General features: G+C 48.7%; 1 protein-coding gene across 1 annotated transcript in view; it reads right to left on the reverse strand.

The window, feature by feature from the left end:
- LOC137655578 (uncharacterized) overlaps positions 1-14937 on the reverse strand; it is a 133994-nt gene that overhangs the window by 253 nt on the left and 118804 nt on the right. The gene's annotated exons all lie outside the window — the stretch shown is intronic.

Here is a 14937-nt window from a genome sequence, read left to right on the forward strand (position 1 = left end):
TGCTTCCCCATAATTTAACCTTAAAGATCTTAACTTGTATTGTATAATAGACAATCCTGCTTCTAGTGCACTTAAGTAATTTTTTTTCTTAGTTGAATGTTCTGCCGTGGTTATCAATTCAACTAAATTCCTTTAGTAGGGTCATAGGAATATATTCTGTTTATTTGTCGATAATAGTTTAGGACGGTACAATATTTCTAATAGAAAAGTTTTTCTTATGGTAGATTGTGCTTTCAACAAATTTGACCTTTATTTCCGTTACAAATAAACCGTTCTCTTGTTCCCAACGGATACGGGAAGGAACCGAGGATTATGGGTGTTCGAAAACAGAGAAAAACCTTATTATTTACAACTGAAATAAAGGTAAAAGGAATTAAAATCACAATAACTATAAGTTAGGAGTTTTTCCTGCGAGTAAAGTTGTGGTGAATGTAGTTCGTTGGGACAGGGTAAGATATGAGTACGGCAGTCTAAGGATCCGGCTCCTAGGTAAGGTTAGGTGGAGAACCTTAGGTTAGGTTAGGTAAGGTAGGAAACATTCGGTTAGGTGATGTTCTTGTGTCTGTAAAATTTGGTTTTTTACTGTCCCAACAAACTACAAAGGCTCCGTAAAGTTTTTCCTGCACAAAAATTGAAATTTTGGGATTCATTCAAAAGGGCATGTAACTTAACACGCATCATCTAACCTAACCTCTAAGTTCCCAGGTCACAGACTTAGCCAGGGGCAAACCCCAGATCATAAACCCTAAATATAAATCACAAATAATGTGTTTGTTGTAACTTAGTCCAACGAATTACTGACCAATTTCCATAACTCCCATATTATCCAAAAAAATTTTTTTGCTATTATTGTACTGTATTACAGGGCAATGTAACCTAGGGAAAAACTATTTCTTTTGTAATTGTTTACAACACCACACTCTCCATTTACTCCAATATAATGCAATCCTGCAGTTCTCATCTTCTTACACAGTAATTAGGTAGTTATTTAAATTCTGGGAAAGCAATAATTAGCAAGATATGTTGAAGAGGGGGGAAGGGGTTATAAAAAGAAAATAGATTGGTTTCCTCACTAAACGACTTGGAACTGACATGTCAGCATAGTCAACCAAACAGAATTTGTGATGCCAGCGTACATAAACTGAAGTTCGTGATGCCAGTGTACATTTGATATACTGTATATTCTAAATACACTTAATCAAAAATTGAGTGATTACTCTGAAGTGTCACTATTTGTAAATTGCATATTTGTTCCGTAACCGAAATACAAACCACGCTATTTACATTGGGTTTACCTTTTAGCGCAGCTGAAATGACGAGTCAATAGTTTTAACGAGGGTTAATTACCCCCGCGCTAGTTAGCGGGGGGTAGGGGAAGGGTAGCTTGCTACCCCTCCCCCCCCCCCCCCACACACCGGTGACTTGCTTCACTTCACTTTTGGCTCGGCGGTGAACAGACGTGTCTGTTCATCGTCCTCGTTGACAGCCTTTAATCTTTTTTCTGCTTTTTCTTTTCTACAGCTTGTGTGTTGGTTTGAAGTTGACTTTCGTTATTATTATCTTACAATGCGTACGTGCCCTGGTGTTGCCGGCCGCCCTTGTGGGACCTTTATGTCGGCCTTAGATACGGACCCTCACACCCTTTGTCCTCAGTGTCGGGGCCAACGGTGTGACCAGGAAAACATGTGTTGTGAGTGTAGGGAGTGGTCTGCCTCCCAGTGGGAGAGGTTTGGCTGCCGGCGTAAGAAGAAGTCCAAGAGAGACCGTTCTCCTTCGGGGGTTGCCTTGAAGGAGGAAGGTTCTCGGGATTCTTCTTTCGCCGCCCAAACCTCCTCTGAAGCTCCCCCTCGACCGGCTCCTAAGGAGAGTCGGCCGAGTGGTAGCACAGGCCCTAGTTCTGTTTCCCGACCTTGGGTGGGGGGAGAGGGCGTCGCCTCCCATAGCGGGGCGGTTCCCCCTCCTCCTCCGGGGGAGGCCATTGATAACTCCTTGTCTAATGATGATCTCTTACAGATTTGGGCTTCCCTGGGGCTTAAGGGCTTGCCCTCCAGGGTCACCTTGATTGACCTTGTCTCGTTGGGGGCCACCGTTAAGCAGTCGCCGGCGGTAGCAGAGGTAGATCCTCTGTCTATCGTCGACGTCGTGGTGGGAGAGGCCTCCGACGTGGCTGGGCAATCCTCTGCAGGTGCAGTTGAGGATGATGGTGCTGATGGCTCTCCTCCCCCTTCCGTACATCCTTCGAAGGGGGAAGTGAGTCCTACGGGCTCTTCTGCTGTTCAGCTTTCTTCTAAGGGAAGTGCTTTGACTGAGACTCCCCTTCGGAGGACTGATGGTCCTGATGATCTTCCCCGTGGCCGCCTCCGCCGTAAGGCTCACCGTTCGCTGCGTCGCAAGGGCCTCCCTTCCTCTTATAAGGGGGTTAAGAGGCGCCTTTTTGGATCTTCTTCCTCCGAAGGGGACTCTCCTCGTCGTACTCAGCCTACAGCTCCTGCTCCTTTGGACCTCTCTGCAGACCGTTCTCCAACTCCTGCTAGATCTTCACCTTCTGGGGAACTCGTCACCCGACGGGCAACGGTCCCTTCGGGGCAAAGGGATTCTTCCCTTCCACGTGCAATGCTAGCGCATAGGCGCTCTCCTGCTCGTCAGCGCTCTCCTGATCGTCAGCGCTCTCCTGCTCGTCGGCGCTCTTCTGCTCGTCAATGCTTTCCTGCTCGTCGGCGCTCACCTGTTCGCCGGCGCTCTCCTAATGTTCGCCCTCCTCAACAGCGCTCTCCTGCTCGTCAGCGCTCTTCTGAGCGTCAGCGCTCTTTTGAGGATCATCGCCCTGTGGTCTCTGACCATCCTGCAGTTCCTGTTGAACTCCCTGCGCGCCATCAGTCTCCTGAGCTCTCTCATCCTGTGTCTACGCAACAACGTTCGCGTTCTCCAGCGCGTGTGTCAAAAGCACATGTTCCCCCACGCGCCTACGATCTTCCTGTTCCTGTTCGTGAACGCTCCGTGCCACCTGTTCCTTCACAGGATCTCACGCGTCGCCCTCCTGCTCGCCAGAGATTTCCTGCTCGCCAGCGATTACCTACGCGCCAGCGATCACCTGCTCGCCAGCGTTCACCTGCTCGCCAGCGCGCACAGGCGATTTTAGTATCGCCTATTCATCAGCGTTCTCCTACGCGTCAACGATCACCTACACGCCAGCGATCACCTGCTCGCCAGCGCGCACAGGCGATTTTAGTATCGCCTATTCATCAGCGTTCTCCTACGCATCAGCGATCACCTGTTTATCGGCGATCTCCGGACTGCCCGCGCGATTTACAACCTGCGCGCACGCGTTCTCCAACGCTTCGTCGGCCAGAGGTTCTGAAGGGACATGGTTCGCCATCTACTAGCTCGCCATCGCGCGATCACTCACCTGCGCGTGCTGCGTGCTATCGCTCACCAACGCGTTAGCATGCGACAACGCGCCATCGCCCACCTGCGCGTCAGCACTCGCCAGCTCACCACCGATCGCCTGTTGATCTACATCGCCAGTGATCTTCCTCACCCACGCAGCAGCGCGTTTTCTCACCATCGCGCCAACGCTTTCGTTCGCCGACTCGGACACGCAATCATTCACCTGTACACCCTCGCGCCCACTCGCCTGCACGCCCGCGCGATCATTCGCCTGCGTGCCCGCGTGATCATCCACCTGCGCGCCCGCGCGACCGTTCGCCCTTGCGCGACCATCGTTCGCGGCGAATTTCGCAGCCGGTGGTAGCAGCAGGAATGCGTGTTCTTAGACAACGCTCGGGATCGCCTCCACCCAAACACAGGATTGTAGTGCAGGACAAGGATGATACTGAGGAGAGGTTAGTGCATCATTCTTCCCTACCTTCTTTTCAGGCAGGTACTGTGGTGTCCACTCCAAGGGATCGCCCGATCCCTTTCCCTTTAGCGAGGATTTCGGACTCTGTGTCCTTGGAGCAACAGACTTAGTTTGGTCCTCTGGCGCGGGCGTTAGTGAGGGTTATGAAGCTAGTAATCACTGACCAGGGTAACAAACCAACGGCTGTCTCTCCTACGCTGAAGAGAAAGAGAGGAGTGGATTTCGTGGTGACTTCCCCCAGGGCGAAGTTGGTTCCCAAGAGGTCTGTCGCGAAGCCCCCTTCTCCTGCTCGAGTGCTTTCTCCTTCTCCCGTGGACGAGGCCTTTCCGTCCTCGGGTGAGTCCAGTGAAGCGGTAGTCTTCCCCTCGGCACCAAGGGGGGAGACTTCGCTTCATGGAGGAGAATCGTCTCGTGAGGAAGGGGCTCCTCAAACCTCTTTGTTGGGATCCTGTATCCCTCCCAGGAGAGAATCCAAGGACTCCAAGACCGTCCCGAAGTCATCTTCGAGGATTCGCCAGGAACCAACGGCTCCCCGGGGGAACGTCCACACTTCACCCCAGGAAGAGATCCCTGGGACAGGAGACTTAGCTGCCAGCCCGCAGGGAGGAGATCAGCAGGAATCCGAACATGCCTTCTGGCAGGTCCTAAGCCTGATAAGGCAACTTAACGGGCTTATGGATCCCGTCATCGCCCCCCGTGAAGGCAAAGACACTATCTTAGATGAAGTGTTTGACGTTCGGAAGGCCCCTAAGTCCAGTGCGGCTCTGCCCTGGTCTCGGGGTCTGAGGAGTGCCAGAGCTAGGGCCAACGCTCAGCTCGCACTTCTTGCCTCCTCCAGTCGTTCCTCTGCCGGGAACAAGCTCATCCCTCCTTCTCGTCTTCAGCAGAGGAGGTATTTCGAGATTCTGGGTGAGTCCAGCCTCGCTCTTCCTCTCCATCACTCTGTGGAGGAGCTGGCGAAGGGAGTTCCCCTTGAGAAGCTCTCTGCCCGGCAGGTGTCGTTCTCGGCGGCAGAGATCCTTAGCCACGAGAAGGTCGCTAAGTATGCCATGCAGGCCACTTCGTGGCTGGACTTTTGGCTAGGATCTCTGGGCATCCTATTGCGCTCGGAGGACTTGTCCAAGGAGACCAATAGGAAGGCCCTGGAGACCTTGCTCTCGGGCACCCACTCCGAGTTTTTGGCGCACCAGGTTACCACCCTGTGGGCCAACTCGGTGTTGAAGCGTCGCGTGCTGTGTCCGAGAGATTCCATCCGAAGGTCCCCGCCGTGGATGTGTAGGCTCCGACATGCTTCCCTTCTGGGGGAGAACCTGTTTGAGCCTCAAGACATGGAGCGAACGGCTGAGAGGTGGAGGAAATCCAGCACGGACTCCCTCCTCCATAGGGCCCTTACAGCTCGGCCCTATAAGCCTCCAGCTCCGCCGCAACAGCAGCAGCAGCCTCGTAAGGCTCCAAAGCAGGCACCGGCAGTTAAGAAGGTGGTGTCTAAGCCCCAGCCCTTTCCAGCCAAGGTCAAGAAGGGCGGTAAGTCCTTCAGGGGAGGCAAGACTCCCAGGTGTGGCGGCCGCAAGCTCTAGGGGTGGCAGTCCCCCTGCGTGTCCACCTGTGGGGGGATGCCTTCAGCGTTGCGTCCGCAGGTGGCAGCAACACGGGGCCGATGCTTGGACGGTCTCAGTGATCGGCCAAGGCTATCGCGTCCCGTTCACAACATCTCAACCTCCCCTGACAGCGAATCCAGTGTCGTTGAGCTCCTATGCCACGGGATCGGCAAAGGGGCTGGCCCTTCAGGCCGAAGTTGAGACCATACTCGAAAAGGGTGCTCTCCAGGAGGTCGTCGACGGCTCCCCAGGCTTCTTCAGTCGACTCTTTCTTGTAAAGAAGGCGTCTGGAGGCTGGAGACCTGTCATCGACCTCTCAGCTCTGAACGGGTTTGTCAAGCAAACCCGGTTCAGTATGGAGATAGCAGACACGGTCAGACTTGCGGTGAGACCACAAGACTTCATATGCACACTGGATCTAAAGGACTCGTACTTCCAGATCCCAATCCATCCGTCTTCCAGGAGGTACCTGAGATTTTGCCTAAACTACAAGATCTACCAGTTCAAGGTGCTGTGTTTCGGTCTCTCCACAGCTCCTCAGGTGATCACCAGAGTGTTCACCCTGATTTCATCTTGGGCGCACAGGAACGGCATTCGTCTCCTTCGTTATCTGGACGATTGGCTGATCCTAGCAGACTCAGAGTCGACCCTTCTTCGGCACGGAGACAGGCTTCTGGATCTTTGCCAGGATCTGGGGATCGTGGTAAACATCGAGAAGTCCTCTCTGCAGCCGTCCCAACGACTGGTTTATCTAGGCATGCTAATAGACACCAATCTCCACAAAGCCTTTCCATCAGACGACCGGATAGCAAGGCTGAGGAGGGTGGGGGAACCCTTCCTCAGGCGAGAAGAACTCCCCGCCCAATCGTGGTTGCGTCTCTTAGGTCACCTATCCTCCCTGGCTCGTCTGGTTCCAAACAGCCGCCTCAGGATGAGATCCCTTCAATGGCGGCTCAAGTCCCGGTGGAATCAAGGATTCGATTCCCCGGACATTCTGATCCCAATGGGGTCTCTGGAACAAACGGACTTGCGATGATGGCTGGTCGACGAGAACCTGCGGAAGGGAGCGAGTCTTCTCGTCCTCCCCCCGGAATTGACTCTGTTTTCGGACGCGTCAAAAGAAGGGTGGGGGGCGCACGTTCTCAACCAGAGGGCCTCAGGCCTTTGGTCAGAATCAGAAAAGTGCCTACATATCAACCTGCTAGAATTGAAGGCCGTCTTTCTGGCTCTTCAGCAGTTCCAACGGTCCCTGGCAGGTCACTCCATGGTGGTGATGAGCGACAACACCACGGTAGTGGCTTATATCAACAAGCAGGGAGGCACTTTTTCGCAGCAGCTATCCCATCTTGCAGTAGAGACTCTGAGGTGTACCGAAATCCACTCGATAACACTATCAGCTCGCTTCTTTCCTGGCAAGAGGAATGTGCTCGCCGATAGTCTGAGCAGGGCCTCGCAGATAGTGAGTACCGAGTGGTCTTTGGATCCTCAGATAGCCAACAAAGTCCTGACTTTGTGGGGTTCCCCGACTGTGGACTTGTTCGCGACAGCTTTGAACTTCAAGCTGCCTCTGTACTGCTCCCCAGTCCCGGACCCCAAGGCACTCTGGCAAGATGTTTTCCAGCAACGGTGGGACAACATCGACGTGTACGCCTTCCCACCGTTCTGTCTGATGAGAAGGGTGCTCAACAGGACCAGACTATCGGTCAACTGTTCGATGACTCTGGTAGCTCCTCTATAGCATCACGCGGAATGGTTTCCGGACCTTCTGCAGCTCCTGACGGAGCTTCCTCCACGACACGAGCTTCTCAGACAACCCCACTCCGGCGTCCCTCACAGGGCAGTAGCCTCGCTTCGGCTTCACGCCTGGAGACTATCCAGCGTCTCCTCATGGAGAGAGGCTTTTCGCAACAGGTTGCGGAGAGAGGCTTTTCGCAACAGGTTGCGGAGAGAGGCTTTTCGCAACAGGTTGCGGAGAGAGGCTTTTCGCAACAGGTTGCGGAGAGAGGCTTTTCGCAACAGGTTGCGGAGAGAGGCTTTTCGCAACAGGTTGCGGAGAGAATGTTTCGGCACCTGCGAAGGTCCTCTAAGTGAGTCTACCAAGCAAAGTGGGGAGTCTTTTGTGGTTGGTGTCGTGGAAGGGGTATCTCTCCACTCGATGCCACTATTCCAGCAATAGCGGACTTCCTCGTTCATCTGCGGGAAGAAATGCGCCTTTCTGTCTCGGCAGTGAAAGGCTATCGCTCAGTCTTAAGCTTGGCCTTCAGACTGAAGGGCGTGGATATTTCTTCATCGCTAGAACTCTTTACTCATACGTAGCTATGAGTTTACCTGCCCCCAGTCGGAAGTGAGACCTCCTCCTTGGAACGTGGTTCGAGTCCTCAGGTCTCTTAAGAGACCTCCCTTCGAACCATTACGCCAGGCCTCCGATCGCCACCTGTCTTGGAAGACGGCTTTCCTACTCGCTTTGGCTTCGGCCAAGCGGGTTAGTGAACTTCATGGTCTCTCGTACGACATCGCCCATTCAAGGGGATGGGGGGAGGTAACGTTCAGGTTCGTCCCTGAGTTTGTTGCCAAAACTCAGAATCCTGGAGTGCCGGATCCTCGCTTCGACTCTTTCAGGATCGCGAGTCTCCGTTCTGTAACAAGCGACCCAGACCAGCTGCTACTATGGCCAGTGAGGTGTCCGAGGCACTACTTGAAGAGAACGGCTGCAGTCCGTCCTCAAGTGCGAGCTTTGTTTGTGAGCACAGGCAGGACTAAGAGGAGGGTCACCAGGAACACCATCTCGGCTTGGTTTCGAAGGGTTATCCACCATGCCTTGAATCCTGACCCTCCTCCGTCACGTCGCCCTCGGGCCCACGATGTCAGGGGTATTGCTACATCCCTGGCCTTCAAGAGAAACTTCTCTGTGATGCAGGTACTTCAAGCTGGGGTCTGGAAGCGTCGGACGACCTTCACAGCCCACTACCTGCAAGACGTGACCCACAGGAGCATCGATACATTTTCTATCGGCCCTGTGGTGGCTGCACAACAGCTGGTCTAACCTCAGGCTCCTTTTTGGACAAGTAGCAGTAGGTTGAGGGCGTTGTTACCCGGTCTTAGTCTGCGTGAATGAAAGAGTATGTCTGACCCTTACTTCTTTCTTCATCCTCCCCTCTCTTGGGGAAGCAGCATCCTGGTCCTCGCATAGCTGACCTCGACCTCTGCAGGTAACCCATGCTTCTTTGTGCTCCTGGTATTAAGCTTAATACTGTTGCGTCTCCCATACCCTGACGAGGTGGTATTGGGAACGTCCTATCCTAGAATTCATATCTGAAGGTCTCAAGGTCAACTTCATAGGACGAGTCACACTCTCCTCCACACACTGCTTATGTAGGCCACTCGTTCCTAGCGATGCTAGGAAATTGTGAGGTACAGGGGCTACCTTTCTCTAGTGCTGCTCACTGAGGGATCGAGCCCCCTGGCAAGCCGAAGTCAGTAAGGCTGGGGACTTTCCACCCTTTCATAAGGGGTAAGTCACCCAATGTAAATAGCGTGGTTTGTATTTCGGTTACGGAACAAATGACAAATTCGAAGATAATTTGTATTTTTCCTAACCATACAAACCTTAGCTACTTACACATATGTGCCCGCCATCCCTGACCCCCAAGTCAAGTCCTACCTCTAAGTGAAGTGAAGCAAGTCACCGGTGTGCGGGGGGGGGGGGGGGGGGAGGGGTAGCAAGCTACCCTTCCCCTACCCCCCGCTAACTAGCCCGGGGGGTAATTAACCCTCGTTAAAACTATTGGCTCGTCATTTCAGCTGCGCTAAAAAGTAAACCCAATGTAAATAGCTAAGGTTTGTATGGTTAGGAAAAATACAAATTATTTTCGAATTTGTCATTTTATGGACACTTTTGGGTAATTAATCCATTTTTAAATGTGTAACTTCCCTGGTAGTTACATATATATCGCTTAAATCTCGCGTTTTGACGTGGCACGACAGAAATTCAAAATTCGTGGCGATCGCCGCCATTACAGTAGGTGGTCATACATGAGCGCCATCACTCGTAGGTTATTAGAACCATTCCCAACATCTTCAGAAATTCTCTGTCGTGGATCGAGTCAACACCTTGAAATTCTTTTCGTGGATATATTACTTTATTCTACAATTTGATGAAGTAACTTTTGTCTGATTATTGTTAATAGCTTTCGCTGCCTTTCAACTATCGAAGATATTGTATAGGATAGTTTTTAGATATTTAACTTAGCTGGTGGATATATGTGTAGCTAACGTCTCCGATGGTCGGCAGATTCAAAACTCGCGGGCGATCACTATGTTGGTTGGCTGGGTGTACACTAGCGCCAACTGTCGGCAGGATACTAAACATATTCGATAAGATTCAGATCTTCTCTGCCGATTGGAATGTCAACAATGGTTCCGTGCTTGCGCTAAACCTAAAAGTTTTCTGTAATTGGTGAAGTACTTGTAATGGTTTTTTGGCTTTCATTGCGCTGGATTTTCTTTGAATTCTCTTGAATCCCTTTTTTGATTTTCTGTTGCTGAACTTTGCTTGATTTTGGATCTCGTTTTTGAATTTTCCATAATGGCTGACCCTTCTCCTACTGACCCTTCCCCTTTTTATCGAAAATGTTCAAAGTATTGTAACAGGCGCCTTCCAAAGGCTTCCATCGATCCCCACTCTATTTGTGTTAATTGTAGAGGTAAAGCTTGCCAATTAGGGGATCGATGCGAGGAGTGTGTAGTTTTATCTGAATTTGAGTTTTTAGAATTTGAAAAGTATACAGTACTCGAAAACCCGAGAGAGATAGGCGTAGAAGTAGTTCTTCTCGTTCGCTAGAATTGTCTTCTTCCCATGCCCCTGAACCTTTTCCTCCCCCTGTAGTGGTAGTTTCAGAACCCCCTACTTGCACTAATGAACCTTCTCTTAAAGATATGTTGAAAGTAATTCATGCTTTGGGTAAAAATGTCGAATCGCTGACCTCAGACAGAAATCAGCTTATGTCTGATGTCAAAATTTTGAAAAGTGAAAGTGTTTAAGTGAAAAGTGGTAGAAATTTGTTCAGTGTCTGTTCGTGCTTGTCGCTCACCCAGTCCGAGACCGCTTTCAAGCTCCCCAGCCCCTGGGAAAAGGAATGTCACAAGACCAAAGGTAGCAATAGGCGTTAAACAACGAACAGACGTTCCCTCAGAGGTTACAGACGTTGCTCCTCAAGCACGTCCTTACCATAAGAGAGGTGAGACTAAGTTCTCCTCTTCTTCTGATGACTCGTTTGCTAAGAAAAAATCCCGGCGTCAGGTTTCGAGACCTTTAAAAAGAAAGTTAGTTCCTTCAGAACAGAGTATCTGTCCTGGCTGTAGTCATTGGAGCAGCCCGGAACGTATTCCTTCTTCAGAGGAAGGTTCCCCGATTAAACGTTCATTTGTTCCGTAACCATACAAACCTTAGCTATTTACATGGGGTTTTACTTTCGGTGTAGCTGAAATGACGACCCATTAGAATTTTAACGAGGGTTAATTACCCCCACGCTAGTTAGCAAGGGGGTAGGGGAGTGGTAGCTAGTACCCCTCCCCCTCTCACACACTGGTGAACTGCTTCACTTCACTTTTGGCTCGGGCGATGAGCAGACGTCTCTGATTCGCCCTCGCATTATTGACAGCCTTAATTTTGTTTTGCTTTTTCTTTCAGCTTGTGTGCTTGAAGTTGGCCTCGTCCTTCCTTCCCATCATGCGGAAGTGCCCTGGACTCCCCGAACGCCCTTGTGGAACGTTCATGTCGGCGGTCGAGACGGACCCTCACTCCTTATGCCCGCAGTGTCGAGGTCAACGGTGTGAAAGGGATAATACCTGTAGTGAGTGCAGGGAGTGGCCTACCTCCCAGTGGGAGAGGTTTGCCCGGCGGCGTAAGAAGAAGCCTAAGCGTGACCGTTCTCCTTCAAGGGTTGCCTTGAAGAAGGAAGGTTCCAAGGACTCTTCTTCCGCCGCCCGAACCTCCTCCGAAGCTCCCACTCGATCGGTCTTTCGCAAGAGGCCGGCGAGTGGTAGCGCAGGCCCTTCTTTTGTTTCCCAATCTCGGGGCAGCTCCCCCTCCTACTCCGGGGGAGGGCATTGATCCTGTTGATGACCATGTTACTAACGATGATCTCTTACAGCTTTGGGCTTCCTTGGGGCTTAAAGGCTCGCCCTCCAAGGAAGCCCTGTTTGACCTGATCCAGTTGGGTGCAGCTGTCAAACAGTCGCCGGTAATAGCAGAGGTAGTTCTAGAGAGAGAGGCTTCAGCCTTTCAAACCCACTGGTTTTGCTATGACACACCCCTGGCTCCTCCCCCAGACAGCCATAAGCGGGCACAAACCACGCCCATCGGGGCGGAGCAACCAGAGACATGCGAGTTGACAGGAACCAAACTGCCATATTTGAAGTTGACAGGACACAGGCAACACCTGTTACACCTCACCATTACTACAACCCTCCCCTAATTATTGTTACGAGGGACAACGACTTAATCAACCAATTAAAAAGTCCAAAAAAGTCGTAGTATCAGAAGATGTGCATAATCTTAACGAAACTAGTGATGATGACAATATGCCACCGGCACAACCCAAAAAGAAGAGATGTCCCAAAACAGAAGAAACCAGCCAGGAACCTTCCAACAGTGAAATTCTTCAATTGTTATTATTACAGAATCAAACATTATTGAAACTAGTGGAGAAAGGGTAAGGTTTAATATTCTGTTTTTATATAAAAACGTCTTGGATAGCAGCGGATATAGACTGATGACATCATAAGCATGGCAGTAAAAGGTAAACCATGAGCCGGTACGGACCGTGTGGTAGTTATAATCGTAAAAGTTTGAAAATAGATAAATTTCGAGACCGAAGTACATTATCATATAATCCTAAACTACTGTATGTTTAAAGTGAGCCTAAATATCATAAGGGCTAGATACTTATATGCCGAAGGTAATTAATGTAGTAAGGTGAGGTGTTAACTAGGTTTGCCTTACGTTCCAAAGAGCCGAGTAGCCTAACTAGCCTAACTTTTTCTAACTTTGAGTTTAACATACTACGTCAATCTAGGCTACCTATTAGCCGCTACCTTCCGCCTATCCCACCGAGATCCTATCGTCGACATTTAACTGAAGGGGTTCCTGTCAAAGGCGGTATAATTGCGCCTACCTCAGCTAATGGGTAGAATTTTATATCACACTCGTTTCCTTTCGATACAATGGTTTACCCCTTACCATGAGGAACTGCGTCTTAAGAATTTCTGACAGGTCGGCTATATAAATAATATAAGATGATTACTGTAGAGGCTATATAAATTTAAGCATGGGATATTAGTGAGAGGATGCCGATTGACCTGAATTAACCGATGAAGGCCATTTGAGCCTAGAACCCGATTGCCTGGCTTCAGCCTTCTAGGTCTGCTGCTGTCCAACCTGATTTGTAAATTCATGAGCCATATTATAGACATCAGTTAAACTTTTATTATCAAATTTGAGTCTAGGTTTTCATTCCTATTGCAGAAGTGGTTTGACTGCAAAAAGGAATGACAATTCTCCTCCTCCTAAGCGCCCTCGCCGTAAAGTAGATTTACCTGAGAATGCAAATGAAGAATTATTTACAACTTATAATGAAGATAGTAGTGACTATGAAGAATTTAACCTTCTTACCTTTAACAAACCTATTCCTACTTATATATCTAACAATTTTAATGCTGTGCCCTCCATTCATAGAGATGGGAAAATACAATTAAATGACTCCCTAATTGCATTAACATTAAGAGAAGGAGACAAGAACTCTCATGATCAATTCTTTGTTTGTAATCATAATAAAGAACTTGCAGACCTTTTCAAATTGATAAATTTGCCAAAGTTGAACTTTTGGCCAAACAGCAGGTTGTTTAATGAAGATTTCAAGAAGAAATTTCACTTTGATACTGAAAACATTAAAATGGCTATATCTTCTTTTCAAGGGCATGCAGCTCTGGCGCAATTAGCTTACCCCTCTAAGATTAACGATATTGATTTCATTACTGAAGTGATAATTGGGCCTTTCAGGAAACACATTGATCTAATTAAAAGTTTAATTCGCTCATTCAGAAGTAGAACTTTACCCAGGAACCTCAATTTAGATACCAGAGATGCTATTATTAAAGCTGAAACCAATGATATATGGGTCTTATCAGATGATCAAAGGAAAGCTATTGCTTCGTGCTTTCGAGGCGGTCCCCTTCCTAGAGGAGGGGACATTATCTCTAGAGGTGGAAGGTTCAACTTTGGCAAGCATCAGGGCTACCCCAGAGGGAAATTTAACTTTTACAGAGGTTTCAGGGGAAGCTTTGGGTTCAGGAATAGGTTCAATCCCGACAGGCGAGGTATCAAGAGAGGTGGCGGAAGAGGGGGAAGGAGTACAGGGGGACAGACAGCAATTAATTCAGACGTCAAAGATAAGAAAAATATAATTATGCTTTAATTCTCAATACTATCGAGCCCTGCTCGGACCAAGAGGAAAATAACCTGGAGCTACACAGTAAAGATAAAAATTTGGCAAATGTACCCACTAACAATTCAATGATATTAGAAGAGTTAAATTTCCCTACAGAAGCCTCTAGCTCCAAGGAAACCTCTCACGCCCCTCCAGTAAGTGGGATAGGTAGGTCATTGACAAATAAATTAAAAAATTGGCAAAACTCCCAAATTCTTCTTTAGCATGCAACTTGATCAGTAAGGGTGTGAGACTCCCATTTACCAATAAAAATAAGGCTCAAAAGACTGAAAAGATTAGGGGTTGATAGATATTATTCTTCTAGCAAGAGAATAATACTAGAGAGAGAATGTAACAGATTACTAGACCTAGGTAATAGAACAAATCAACAGAAATTCTTTCTACTACTCTAACCACATATTTTACAAGCTTAAACCCGATGGGAGCATTCGCCTAATCTTCGATATGAAATGCCTTAATACTATGATAAAAAAACCTCCTTTCTCTATGCTGAAACCTAAAACTATTTTCCCTTATTTGCATTTAAACAACTGGGCATGTAGACTTGATTTAAAAGATGCTTATTGGCACGTCCCTCTTCATTCAAGTGCTCAAAGATTCTTAACGTTCAAATTAGGAAAGCGTAAATTTAAATGGACGGTTGTTCCCTTCGGGTTAAAGACAGCTCCCTACATCTTTTCCAAACTAATGTACACAGTAGTTAAATACATTAGGAAAAAATATAATGTACTCATCTTTAACTACTTAGATGATATACTCATATTGGCAGATTACTTTCACAAATGCGAGGCTCACATCCAAATACTGTAGTCATTGAAGTGCTCACGGAGCTGGGTTGGCAAATATCTATTAAAAAGTCTGTTATTCATCCAGTGCAAAATATAAAGTTCCTGGGAGTTCATTATAATTTGGAGAACAAAACAATGAGACCAATGCAGAAAAACATTGATAAATGTATCAGGCTTGCCAATAC

This window comes from Palaemon carinicauda, chromosome 1, assembly GCF_036898095.1.
Source record: "Palaemon carinicauda isolate YSFRI2023 chromosome 1, ASM3689809v2, whole genome shotgun sequence".
In the NCBI taxonomy this organism is placed as follows: domain Eukaryota; kingdom Metazoa; phylum Arthropoda; class Malacostraca; order Decapoda; family Palaemonidae; genus Palaemon; species Palaemon carinicauda.